Source organism: Haematobia irritans, chromosome 3 (genome assembly GCF_050003625.1).
Source record: "Haematobia irritans isolate KBUSLIRL chromosome 3, ASM5000362v1, whole genome shotgun sequence".
NCBI classification, from domain to species: Eukaryota; Metazoa; Arthropoda; class Insecta; order Diptera; family Muscidae; genus Haematobia; species Haematobia irritans.
Genome location: NC_134399.1, coordinates 208,757,909 through 208,772,517, shown reverse-complemented (window position 1 = coordinate 208,772,517; position 14,609 = coordinate 208,757,909). Strand labels below are relative to the sequence as shown.

At 29.5% G+C, this 14,609-nt stretch overlaps 1 protein-coding gene across 9 annotated transcripts in view; it reads right to left on the bottom strand.

Annotated features, from left to right (window-relative positions):
• LOC142231792 (3',5'-cyclic-AMP phosphodiesterase-like) overlaps window positions 1-14,609 on the bottom strand; it is a 769,719-nt gene that overhangs the window by 73,718 nt on the left and 681,392 nt on the right. The gene's annotated exons all lie outside the window — the stretch shown is intronic.

Here is a 14,609-nt window from a genome sequence, read left to right as displayed (position 1 = left end):
AGTAATATTTAAGACGTGACACAAATCCATTTTAAGGAATTTAAACAATAGTATTCTTTGATAAAAATCATGGAAAGTTACTTAATAATATTAGAATTTAAATAATATATCTAGGGTTCACAAAAACTTATTAGGATTTTACCAATTTTATATATTATCCACTAAGTCAACGTTTTTGTGAAATATTTCCCCATGTCCCGCAAAATTTAAACCCCTGATCTACGAGTTTTAGGGCCCTGATAAGAACGGCTGCCCTCCTTGAATACAAAGATCATGGATTCAATCTCAGTTTCTGCCGAACACCAACAATTTGTGGTGTAACGCATCTCAGTTCTGAGAGTTTTAAAGCTTCTGCAACTAATAGCAATTCTCTACTTTTTTCTTTCACATATAAATCTAAATATCAAACTTTTTTCACATGGCCGCTGTGGTCACGTTTGTCTTGAGGAGCAATGCCTCCACTTCCTTTAAGCCACCGTGGTGTAATGGTTAGCATGCCCGCCTTACATACACTGGGTCATGTGATCGAACCCAGTTTCGACCAAATACCAAAAGGTTTTTCAGTGGTGGATTATTCCCTCTCAGTAATGCTGGTGACATGTCTGAGTGTTTCAAGGCTTCACTGCAATGTGGAACACCATTCGGACTCGGCTATAAAAAGGAGGTCTCTTGTCATTGAGCTTAACATAGAATAGGGCAGCACTCAGTTATAAGAGAGAAGTTCAACACTGTGCCATCACAATGGATCGAATAGTTTAAGTGAGCCTGAAATATCGGGCTGCCACTATACCTAACCTAGGCCATATAGTGAGACTCTCTACACACATTTTGCAATATCCGTTACTACCATTGTATACTTAAAAAACTATTTGTCACATATTTGTATTGAGATCACGGTTGCTATTCGTGCCAGAAATGTTCTACAAAAACTTGAAAAACAACACACAAAATCTACCAAATTTAAAAAGTCTTTCTTTCTTTCTTTCAATCTGCCAAAAACTTCAAAAGTTTTTGGCAGATTGAAAGAAATGTTTTATTTTGTCTATAAACAAAATTTTAATATTTACCATTTAATTTCTATAGAAGATTTTGTCAAATTTTATTTCTATAGATTTTGTCAAAATTTTATTTCTATAGAAAATTTTGTCAAAATTTAATTTCTATAGAAAATTTTGTCAAAATTTTATTTCTATAGAAAATTTTGTCAAAATTTTATTTCTATAGAAAATTTTGTCAAAATTTTATTTCTATAGAAAATTTTGCAAAAATTTTATTTCTATAGAAAATTTTGTCAAAAATTTATTTCTATAGAAAATTTTATCAAAATTTTATTTCTATAGAAAATTTTGTCAAAATTTTATTTCTATAGAAAATTTTGTCAAAATTTTATTTCTATAGAAAATTTTGTCAAAATTTTATTTCTATAGAAAATTTTGTCAAAATTTTATTTCTATAGAAAATTTTGTCAAAATTTTATTTCTATAGGACATTTTGTCAAAATTTTATTTCTATAGAAAATTTTGTCAAAATTTTATTTCTATAGAAAATTTTGTCAAAATTTTATTTCTATAGAAAATTTTGTCAAAATTTTATTTCTATAGAAAATTTTGCAAAAATTTTATTTCTATAGAAAATTTTGTCAAAAATTTATTTCTATAGAAAATTTTGTCAAAATTTTATTTCTATAGAAAATTTTGCAAAAATTTTATTTCTATAGAAAATTTTGTAAAAATTTTATTTCTATAAAAAATTTTGTCAAAAATTTATTTCTATAGAAAGTTTTGCCAAAATTTTATTTCTATAGAAAATTTCGCAAAAATTTTATTTCTATAGAAAATTTTGTCAAAATTTTATTTCTATAGAAATTTTTATCAAAATTGTATTTCTATAGAAAATTTTGTCAAAATTTTATTTTTATAGAAAATTTTGTCAAAATTTTATTTCTATAGAAAATTTTGCAAAAATTTTATTTCTATAGAAAATTTTGTCAAAATTTTATTTCTATAGAAAATTTTGTCAAAACTTAATTTCTATAGAAAATTTTGTCAAAATTTTATTTCTATAGACAATGTTGTCAAAATTGTATTTCTCTACAAAATTTTGTCAAAATTTTATTTCTATAGACAATTTTGTCAAAATTTTATTTCTATAGAAAATTTTGTCAAAATTTTATTTCTATAGAAAATTTTGTCAAAACTTGATTTCCAAAGAAAATTTTGTCAAAATTTGATTTCTATAGAAAATATGTTCAAAAATGTATTTGTATAGAAAATTTTATCAAAATTTGATTTTTATAGAAAATTTTGTCAAAATTTGATTTTTATAGAAAATTTTGTCAAAATTTTAGGTTCATAGAAAATTTTTTTTCAAAATTTAATTTCTTTAGAAAATTTTGTCAAAATTTTATTTCTATAGAAAAGTTTGTCAAAATTTAATTTCTATAGAAAATTTTGTCAAAATGTTATTTCTTTAGAAAATTTTGTCAACATTTTATTTCTATAGAAAATTTTGTCAAAATTTTATTTCTACAGAAAATTTTGTCAAAATTTTATTTCTACAGATAATTTTGTCTAAATTTTATTTCTATAGAAAATTTTGCAAAAATTTTATTTCTATAGAAAATTTTGTCAAAATTTTATTTCTATAGAAAATTTTGTAAAAATTTTATTTCTATAAAAAATTTTGTCAAAAATTAATTTCTATAGAAAGTTTTGCCAAAATTTTATTTCTATAGAAAATTTTGTCAAAATTTTATTTCTATAGAAAATTTTGCAAAAATTTTATTTCTATAGAAAATTTTGTCAAAATTTTATTTCTATAGAAAATTTTGTCAAAAATTTATTTCTATAGAAAATTTTTGTCAAAATTTTATTTCTATAGAAAATTTTGTCAAAATTTTATTTCTATCGAAAATTTTGTCAAAATTTTATTTCTATAGAAAATTTTGCAAAATTTTGACATAATAGAAGATTTTTTCAAAATTTGATTTCTATAGAAAATTTTGTCTAAATTTTATTTCTATAGAAATTTTTATCAAAATTTTATTTCTATAGAAGATTTTGTCAAAATTTTAGGTCTATAGAAAATTTTGTCAAAATGTAATTTCTTTAGAAGGTTTTGCTAAAATTTAATTTTTATAGAAAATTTTTGTCAAAATTTTATTTCTATAGAAGATTTTGTCAAAATTTTATTTTTATAGAAAATTTTATCAAAATTTTATTTCTATAGAAAATTTTGTCAAACTTTTATTTCTATAGAAAATTTTGTTAAAATTTGATTTCCAAAGAAAATTTTGTCAAAATTTGATTTCTATAGAAAAATATGTTCACAAATGTATTTGTATAGAAAATTTTATCAAAATTTGATTTTTATAGAAAATTTTATCAAAATTTGATTTTTATAGAAAATGTTGTCAAGATTTTAGGTCTACAGAAAATTTTGTCAAAATTTTATTTCTATAGAATTTTTTTTCAAAATTTTATTCCTGTAGAAATATTTTATCAAAATTTTATTTCTATAAAAATGTAATATTGTCAAAACTTTATTTTCATAGAAAGTTTTATCAAAATTTTATTTCTATAGAAAATGCTGTAAAAATTTTGTTTTTTAGAAATTTTTGTCAAAATTGTATTTTTATACAAATTTTATTTCTAAAAAAAATTGTCAAAATTTTATTTCTATAGAAAATTTTGTCAAAATGTGATTTCTATAGAAAATTTTGTCAAAATGTGATTTCTATAGAAAATTTTGTCAAAATTTTATTTCTATAGAAAATTTTGTCAAAATTTTATTTTTATAGAACATTTTGTCAAAATTTGATTTCTATAGAAAATTTTGTCAAAATTTTATTTCTATCGAAAAATTTGTCAACATTTTATTTCTATAGAAAATTTTGTCAAAATTTTTTTTCCATAGAATTTTTTTTTTAAATTATATTTCCATAGAAAATTTTTTTAAAATTATTTTCGGTAGAAAACTGAAGTACCTCTTAGTTGGAAAGGAATATTTTGCAAAATCTACTAAAACATAAAGAATTGTACCAATCTACCAAACCGTAAAAAATCTACCATTTTTGGTAGAATTTCAATCAATTGTGGCAACCGTGATTTAGATTTCCTAACAGATTTTGCAATATCCGTTTTTACCATCTTTTACATATTAATCTGGATGCCAATTTTTAGTGTTATTGGTATTGTATTTTTTATTGTTCCCCAAATTGGGGATATGTTTTCGTGGATGGGGACGAAAATGTTTAGGTTGGGTCTTGGGTATTTTGTGGGGAATTTACATAATTTTGGAAATTTTTGTGGGATTTTGTTTTTTTTTCGAAATCCGTTCAGTATAGTGCAATATTGATTTTCAAGAAATTCTGTTCATTTCTACATCATTAAAAAAATATACAAAAGGCAAAAAATGTATAAAGGCATTTTGACTAGAAACGGACACAAGATTTTTTTGTTTTAGGGAAAATATCACAATTCAATTCAATTCACATGGGTCCTATGACAAGCCCATCTTAAGTTATTCGCTTCTGCGCCAATTTCGCCCCACTTCTGGATTCAAAAAGAGATTTTTCGCTACTTTTTTGGATATGCTTTTTTTGCTGGGTATATGGTGATCGAACTCCCATTTTTATTTTTCACACATTTCGAAGACAGTAACCGGTCTACTGGTATTGTGTTGCGAAATCTTGATCTTATTGCAGGTTCCAAGTTTGGTATGACAATATTTATATTTTTCAATTTTTTTTTTATATTTTTTCAATTTTTCAATTATTACCGATATTCTACCGCCTATGAGCCTATTTCGATTTTCACAGAAATTTGTCAAAATTTTAATGGGAATTTTAGTGAGGAATTTTTATTTAAAATTGAATTTGAGGATGATAACCTTCTAAATTGGGAAGAAGAGCCAGAAAAATATTGGTCATTTTTGTTTTTATTTGTTTACAGTTTGCATACGTGTTTTCATTTCAGTGTATCTTTGATGAAAATTTTGCTTTACTATCTCTTCCCGTTTGGCCAATTTATGCCAATTCCTATGGAGGGATATATGGCAAAAACATTGTCTTTATTATCATAAAACTCATTCTTGCACAAATAGATGGCGCTGAATATTCATATATAAATTTATTTTCCCTCTCATCAATAACCAATTCTAAATAAAAACTTAGTGACGTATTTAGTTGTGTGATTGTTTTTTTTTTTTTTTATCGTTGTATATAAATTTATAAACGTTTTATTTAATTAATTTTTATATATTTATTTTTCAATAGAGCATAATATAATAATACAACATAATTGTAAACAAATAACTCAATCCTAATTACAAGATAATTTCATAAGCTTAAAGGCTCTCTGGCCCCCCAACTCTTCCCTCCATGTTCATGTCCATAGATAAAATATGTGACAAAATTTTCCCATGCGTATTTCCAATACGTCCATATAATAAAACGTGCGTGCCTAGAATACCAAACAAAACTGCCCAAAAGCGATAACAGCATTTCGGTTCTAATATGGCCAAAAGGCTACTTAGATATAAACGCATATTTATAAATATTACAATTTAATTAAGCCTTTTTGTTATCAAATTACCACTATTCTTTGCCAACCATTCCATCGAGCCACAATCCAATTCAATTAATTTACATTTAATTGAATGGAACGTATGATATGGACGTTGCGTGTTTTGCAATGTAATGATGGTAGATTGCAGTTACACAATAACTTGGGTAATAGGGTAGGTTAGGTGGCAGCCCGATGTATCAGGCTCAAGCTTTGAGACCCTCAGAAATGTCACCAGCATTACTGAGGTGGGATAATCCACCGCTGAAAAACTTTTTGGTGTTCGGTCGAAGCAGGAATCGAACCCACGACCTTGTGTATGCACGGCGGGCATGCTAACCATTGCACTACGGTGGCGCCCTTGGGTAATAATATGGAGTGATTTTTTGGAATTATATTTGGGTGCCAACATATGCATGAAATAATCCTGCATTTTTTCTATAGCTTTTAAAAAAGCACCCTTTAGAATTCTACAGGGTTTTGAATGTCCATTGATGCAAGGATAATGGTATATAAAGGTCTATCGTCGAATAAATTCAATTTTAATGAAAAACTTTATTGTATTCGAGTTATTCAAAAATCAGAGGATTTTTGAGATATTTTTAATTCCGAGATTTTATTTTGTTTTATTATCGAAATGCTAACAAAAAAGAAAAAAACGGAATGTAGTAGAGACAATTTGATTTTCTTTTAGAAAAAAAATTTAAGAGGTCAAAACCGTAACAGTAATTTTCCATTCGTCCATTTTTTTTCCTGCAATTGTTTAAAAATAATCTCAAAAACTTTTTATAGAAATACCATAAACATTTTTCTTGTACACGTGCTATGCTCTTGCCCATTATTTATTTTTGCGATAGTCAACAATATTTTATTTATATATGTAGCTACCCTCAAATGTCGTTGAGGAATTTAAACATATGTTGATCATTTATTTTAGTAGGAGGTAGTCAAAAACCATATATAATTGATTAGGAATTTTAGTTAAAACACACAACCTAGCGGTCACAAGTTGAACGACATATAAATGTGATTCAAATTTAAAATTAATGCTTAGGGAAATTTTCAATAATTTAATTTATGAAGGGGCCAAAAGAAATCAATTGCCATTAATATACAAATGATTCACTTGTTGAAATTTATAAAATGGAAGCAGGTCGTAGAAATGGGTTCTAGATAGGGTTATATTAAGCATTATTCAAAAAATTCTCGATTAAATAGAAAATAACAAAAAATAGTGATCTTGAATAAGGTGATTTAAATGATGAATGTGAGACTTGATACTGATTCTCTTAAATGATAAAACTCATCCTTTCCCCAAATCTCACGCAAAACTCAGTCAAAACAAATATTTAACACCCACTCTGCGAAGAGAGGTGAGAAACCTTAAATTGTAAACAAAAACAAATGAATACTAACCAACAACCATAACAAATCTTAATACTCTCTTGCCACAAATAGGCACGGCAAAAGGCCCTTCGGGAAGTCATTGTCGACATGAGTCTCAACGTCATTATTATATTTTGGGAAAATGTTTTGGTTTTTTTGCAGTTGTTGTTGCTGTTGCTGTCAGCGTCATACATTAAATCTAAACAAACACCAAAGACTAACTAATCAGTGTTTATGTAAGGGAGAAGAATGTTTCAAATAAATGCCTAAGGGTATTTGTACTCAATTTAAGAGTAAGCAAGTGAGTTAGTAAGGTTACATTACATACAACTTCTTCTCTTTTTCTATATATAAAAATGTTTTAGACAGAGTATTGCTACATTACCCACACTCTTTAGTTTTTTTGTTATTGTAGTTTTCGTTTTTACATTTTTAGTATGTTAAGTGTGTCGCAAGAGTTTTTAGTTATACTACTCTGGATGCTGTTGGTGTAGATAATGAAGATGGAAATGAGGGCCGGAGATTTTAAGAGTAAAGCAAGCAAGAAGAGCAATCCCATGATGTTAGTGATGATGATGATGTTAAAGAAAATCCCATGTAATGTTGTAACTAACATTTAGGTTTAAAAATATTGCCGTGCGAGGGTATCATAGAGAAGGTTCATTTGAGGTCATATTTTTGTTTTTGAGAAGGTCATTGAGAGATGAGTATGAGTGAATGTGGTCCAAGTAATTATTTGCTTTATGACATTGTATGGTGGGTAAGTGAATTGTCGCATAAACACATATTATTTGATATAATCAAATGGAGACATTACTCCTGGGTTAATGTAATTCTTATTTATGTTTTGGAACAATAATGTCATCGGATTAAGAAACACATTAAACATAATTTTTGAATGACCAATACTGACTTAACAGAAAGAGAGAGAGAGAGAGTTAAAGTAAGACATTTGGGGGGGGGGGGGGGGAATATTGATGAATGACTATGAATCATTTCACACATTAAAGATAAGTTTTGAATGGTCAGTACTGTCTTAGCATAGAGAGAGTGAGTTAAAGTACTATTTAAAGAAGTTTGAGGGGAATATGGAAGACTATATAAAATCGAAAGATTTTCATAGGTAACACTATGGTACTTCATGCTGATTTAGATAATTCCATCAATAAGCAAAAGTTCCTACTGTATATAGGTGTTTCCATTTTGTTCACCCAGTAGAAAAAGCTCTATCCTGAATTCTACACTACTGTTTGTGGCAATAACTGCATCATATAGTCAACAAGTATATACGGCCGTATGTTCGGCCAGGCCGAATCTTATGTACCCTCCACCATGGATTGCATAGAAACTTTTACTAAAGACTGTCATCCACAATCGAATTACTTGGGTTGCGGTAACACTTGCCGATGGCAAGGTATCGTAAAACTTCTTAATTGTAAGTTCTCAATTGTAAGTTAGTCCATCCGGGGTATATATTAAATAAAAAATGCCGATTAAATACGTAAATAATTCAGTTTGACAAAATTTTCTATAGAAATAAAATTTTGTCATAATTTTCTATAGAAATAAAATTTTTACAAAATTTTCTATAGAAATAAAATGTTGACAAAATTTTCTATAGAAATAAAATCTTTACACAATTTCGTATAGTAATAAAATTTTGACAACATTTTTTACAGAAATAAAATTTTGACAAAATTTTCTATAGAAATAAAATCTTGACAAAATTTTGACAAAATTTTCTATATAAATAAAATTTTGGTAGAATAAAATTTTGGTAGATTATTTTTGGGGATCGGCTATATATAACTATAGACCGATATGGACCAATTTTGGCATGGTGGTTAACGGCCATATATTAGCGCAATGTACCAAATTTCACCACGTACCAAATTTCAACCGGGTCGGATGAATTTTGCTCCCCCAATAGCTCCGGAGGTCAAATCTGGGGATCGGTTTAAATGGGGGTTATATATAATTAAGACTGGTATGGACCAATTTTTGCATGGTTTTTAGAGACCATATACTAACACCACGTACCAAATTTCAACCGGATCGGGTGAATTTTGCTCTTCCAAGGGGCTCCGGAGGTCAAATCTGGGGATCGGTTTAAATGGGGACTACATATAATTATGGGCCGATATGGAATAATTCCTGCATGGTTATTAGACACCATATGCTAACACCACGTATCCAATTTCAACCGCATCGGGTGCATTTTGCTCATCCATGAGGCTCCGGAGGTCAAATCGGGGTATCGGTTTATATGGGGGCTCTATATAATTATGGACCGATGTGGACCAATTTTTGCATAGCTGTTAGGGACCATATACTTACACCATGTACTAAATTTCAGCCGGATCGCATGAAATTTGCTTCTCTTAGAGGCTCCGCAAGCCAAATCTGGGGATCGGTTTGTATGGGGGCTATATATAATTATGGACCGATTTGGACAAATTTTTGCACAGTTGTGAGAGACCATATACTTACATCATGTACCAAAGTTCAACCGGATCGGATGAATTTTGCTCCTCCAAGAGGCTCCGCAAGCCAAATCTGGGGATCGGTTTATATGGGGGCTATATATAATTATGGACCGATTTGGACCAATTTTTGCACAGTTGTGAGAGACCATATACTTACACCATGTACCAAATTTCAACCGGATCGGATGAATTTTGCTCCTCCAAGAGGCTCCGCAAGCCAAAACTGAGCGTCGGTTTATATGGGGGCTATACGTAAAAGTGGTGCGATATGGCCTATTTGCAATACCATCCGACCTGCATCAATAACAACTACTTGTGCCAAGTTTCAAGTCGATAGCTTGTTTCGTTCGGAAGTTAGCGTGATTTCAACAGACGGACGGACGGACGGACGGACATGCTTAGATCGACTCAGAATTTCACCACGACCCAGAATATATAAACTTCATGGGTCTTAGAGCAATATTTCGATGTGTTACAAACGGAATGACAAAGTTAATATACCCCCATCCTATGGTGGAGGATATAAAAAGTAAGGATTGGGGCTATACATACCCAATAAAAAACGTAGCCAGAAACAATACAAATATTCTTCTTAGATACGGAAATGTTGCAATATTGGCTCAGAAGCAATGAATGGGGGTTTTATGCGAAAATTTTGTAAAACAAAGAATTTTTCTATATCGCCGCAAAAGATCTTCTTGTGAAGTGAAAATTAAGTCCACCTCCGAGGGAGTATTTTTGGATTTACTCTAAAAGTAATTACGAAGGAAAACCTTCCAAATTTTATGCTGGGTATTTATAGAAAATTTAATTAACGTAGTTTTTAATTTTGAATTTGTGCCGATGATTCCTTTAAATTAATGACATACATTTTTGGAATATTTCCTTAAAGTAAAGAAAAACATTTTTAATTTAAGGAAATAATCTTAAAATTAACTAAAATATTGAAACTCTGAGTTAAAAATACAAAGTCTTCAAAATAGGCTATTATTTATTTTGAAGATTTTACACCTTTGCTTTAAAGTTTTTTTTTTTTTGAAATTGAGAGATTGTATGTTTCCTTGAAGTATCTGTTATAATTTAAATTTTTAAACTGACATACCTGTGATCTGTATCCTAAATTACAATTTACAGAGCCTAGATTGAAAGCTAGATAGCTTCCTAAAAAAATCTTTATTTTAAACAAGCAGCATTTTTGTTTGTGAATCAATTCCAAAATCCTCCTTAAAGCGAAGGTCAAAATCTTTGAATTCAATATAACTTTTTTGAGTGCGGATAAATTCGTAGCCTAAACAAGATAAGATTTTTAATATATTTAAAAAAATACCAATAGAAATATCCATCTAATTGTAATCAGCCACAATATTCATTGTAACCACAGATTACAAGATTTGTTAATGAAACCATGAGATGTTAAGAAAATCTCTGAGTAATTTGATTAAATGTTGTTTAACAGACCAATATATTCTCAATAACAGTACTTTAGATAACTCTTGAACCAAACCCTCGTTAAGTACTCACAACAAGCGAAGAATGGTTTTATTCGGCGAGAGTGTGTATGAATAAGCCAGTTAGTCAGTATGTTTGTTTGTGTATGCATATGTACACATTATAACAAAATTCTCTGTTCTCTTTGTGCATGGGCAAAAATGGTGTCAAATGCCATGACAAAAGCCTATGAACGCTTGAGTGGCGCCTTGAGAAGCATAATAATGCAATGTAAGCATTTGTGTATGTGTAAGAACTTGAGGTTCTACGAACAGCGACAACTACTTAAAGTGTACAACGTAACGGATGATGAATACAAAAACATCAGCAGCAACAACAACACCAACCAGCAACACTAAGATTTTGGATATATGCAAGTTTGGTTATTTGGGAGACCCTCGCCTCCGAGTGTATGTGTCAGTGTGTAATGAATCAAACAAACAGCCAAATAAACACAAACATATGGGTGACCTGCCAACTAAAATATTGTGATGCCAAAGGCTGTTTTTTTTTGCAGTGGCTGGCAACTCGATAAATGAATGAATGACTGTGTGAGTGAATGAACGAATGACTGAGTTTGTATTTTACTGTGGGGTTTTCAATGACTATAGTGACAACCACGTCTATAACAATCCCTCCAGCTGAATAATTTTTGTAATACTATCCTTTAGATATACATACATATGTAGCTATGTATGTATATGCATTTACTATATCAGTATTTGTGTGCATCAAAAAAAAGTTTTTTTTTTCTGTGTGTATGCCAAACTATTACAGAGGACAAACACACACAAAGGACACATTTGTGTGTAGTCATACTCATAGATATTTGCAAATGTGCTTATGGCATCATGATGTCAAGGAAGGGAAATGGTAAGGAAGTGACTACGAAATGCTTATAAAACTTGGTTACACAGTGAATGACTGGAGGTCAATGTGTTCGTTACATTCGGTTGTAGTTTTTTTTGACATCTTAGAATGTAAGACCATGAGTGTATGTAAACAAATAAAAAAGAAAACACACACACTCACACTACACATATTTACACAGTCACACATGTATACAGTAGGAGGAAGATGTTACTATTATGAAATGAATGTAAGTATTTTAGAGATCTTCTTTCTTAGCATACAAATAAAGATTTTTATGGCCTTATGGGTTTACTTGTGAGTAGGAACAATTTTGACCATGATGAAGTGACATAAATGACAGTCTTTTTTTGATTGAAAGCATGACGATTATTTCGTTTCTAAATACTATTTAGCTTTTGTGTTCTCTTGATTGATATGGTCTATATTTTTAAATTTTAGAAATTGTGAAAATGTTATCAATCAATCAAACCTCCATGCATTTTTTATAACTAATATTATCTTTATTAAAATAAATATGTGTAAACTTTTGTCGACCCACTTTGCTATTTTTCCGATAGAGAAATTATGTGTAAAACTTTCTCAGCGAAAAGGTTTTGTGGATTAACCGTTACAAAACAGTGATAGTGCAAAACGTGAACAATCATACACTAATGGTAGGCCGGGGCAATAGTGTTGGTCTAAACTCAAAAAGTTGTTTTTTTTTTCACGATAGCATTCCATTATCCCTTTTGAATTATCTTAATCTGAATAAAAATTATTATCATATAAGCTAATCGTCTACAAACCTAGTCGGTTAGCAGCAGCCAAGAAGGTAACATCACGGAGGTAAGTGCAGCATATTACAAAATACGTATTCGACCTTGGAGAGTGTAACGAAAGACAAAGTAAATTCACTTAACACAACAATTCTGCTAGGGGTGTGCGATGTTGCTAGAGTGCAACATGTTCCTAGAATTCCTCATTCTTTCCTGTTCCTGAGCTGGGGTTGGGTCATCACTCTAGCCACGTGTTCCCCCATTCCGCCGTTTTCTTCTATTTCTAAGCTGGAGTTGTGCGATAACTCTTGGTACACGTTCCCCCGTTTTCTTCTATTCCACAGCTCAGGGGTGTGGTATCACTCTAATCACGCTCCATTCCATTTCTCCATTTCTCCATTTCTCTTTTTTCTCCTATTCCTAAGTAAGGTGTGTCCGATTATGGACACACCTAAGCTGTTCCCCCATTTCCTCGTTTTCTTCTATACCTCAGCTGGGGGTGTGTGATCAATCTAGCCACTTGTTCCTCCATTTCCTCTTCTTCTCTCTTTCTCGATTAGGAATATCTGACCACTCTAGTGTTTCTCCTTTTCTCACATTCCTTAATCGTTCAACTTTCAACGAATAACCTAGCCGCGTATCCTATACACGGTTGCCACAGTTGGTAGAATTCTATCAAGGTTAGGTTAGGTGGCAGCCCGATGTATCAGGCTCACTTAGACTATTCAGTCCATTGTGATACCACAGTGGTGAACTTCTCTCTTATCACTGAGTGCTGCCCTATTCTATGTTAAGCTCAATGACAAGGGACCTCCTTTTTATAGCCGAGTCCGAACGGCGTTCCATATTGCTGTGAATCCACTTAGAGAAGCTTAGAAACACTCAGACTAAGGTGGGATAATCCACCGATGAACAACCTTTTGGTGTTCGGTCGAAGCAGGAATCGAGCCCACGACCTTGTGTATGCAAGGCGGGCATGCTAACCATTGCACCACGATGGCTCCCTTGTTATAGATAAAAACTTTTAACAAAATTTCCTATTGATATTAACTTTTGACAAAATTTTCTATAGAAATAAATTTTTGATAAAATTTTCTATAGAAATAAATTTTTGACAAAATTTTCTTTAGGAAAAAATTGACAAAATTTTCTTTAGAAATAACATTTTGGTAAATTTTTTTATAAAAATGAAATTTTGGCATAATTTTCGATAGAAATAGAATTTTGGCAAAATTCATAGAAATAAAATTTTGGCAGAATTTTCTATAGAAATAAAATTTTGGCAAAATTTTCTGTAGAAATAAAATTTTAACCAAATTTCCTATAGAAATAAAATTTTGGCAAAATTTTCTTTGGGAAAAAATTGAAATATTTTCTTTAGGAAAAAAATGGATAAAATTTTCTACAGAAAGAAAATTTTTGCAAAATTTCCTATAAAAATGAAATTTTTGCAAAATTTTCTATCAAAATGAAATTTTGGCATAATTTTCGATACAAAGATAATTTTGGCAAACTTTTCCATAGAAATAAAATTTTGGCAACATTTTCTATAGAAATAAAATTTTAACTAAATTTCCTGTAGAAATAAAATTTTGACAAAATTTTCTATAGAAATAAAATGTTGACAAAAATTTCTATAGAAATAAAATTTTGGCAAAATTTTCTATAAAAAAGTAGTTTTGGCAAAATTTTCTATAAAAAAAATGTTGCCAAAATTTTCTATAGAACTAAATTTTTGATAAAATTTTGTATAGAAATACATTTTTGATAAACTTTTCTATAGAAAAAAATGGAAAAAATCCTCTATGAAAAAAAATTTACAAAATTTTCTATAAAAAAACATTTGTGACAAAATTTTCTTTAGGAAACAATTGACAAAATTTTCTATAAAAAAAAGACAAAATATGCTATAGAAATTAAATTTTGGCAAAATTTTCTATAAAAATGAAGTATTGGCATAATTTTTTATAGAAATAGAATTGTGGTAAAATTTGCCACAAAAATGAAATGTCGGCAAAGTTTTCTATAAAAATAAAATTTTGGCAAAATTTTGTATA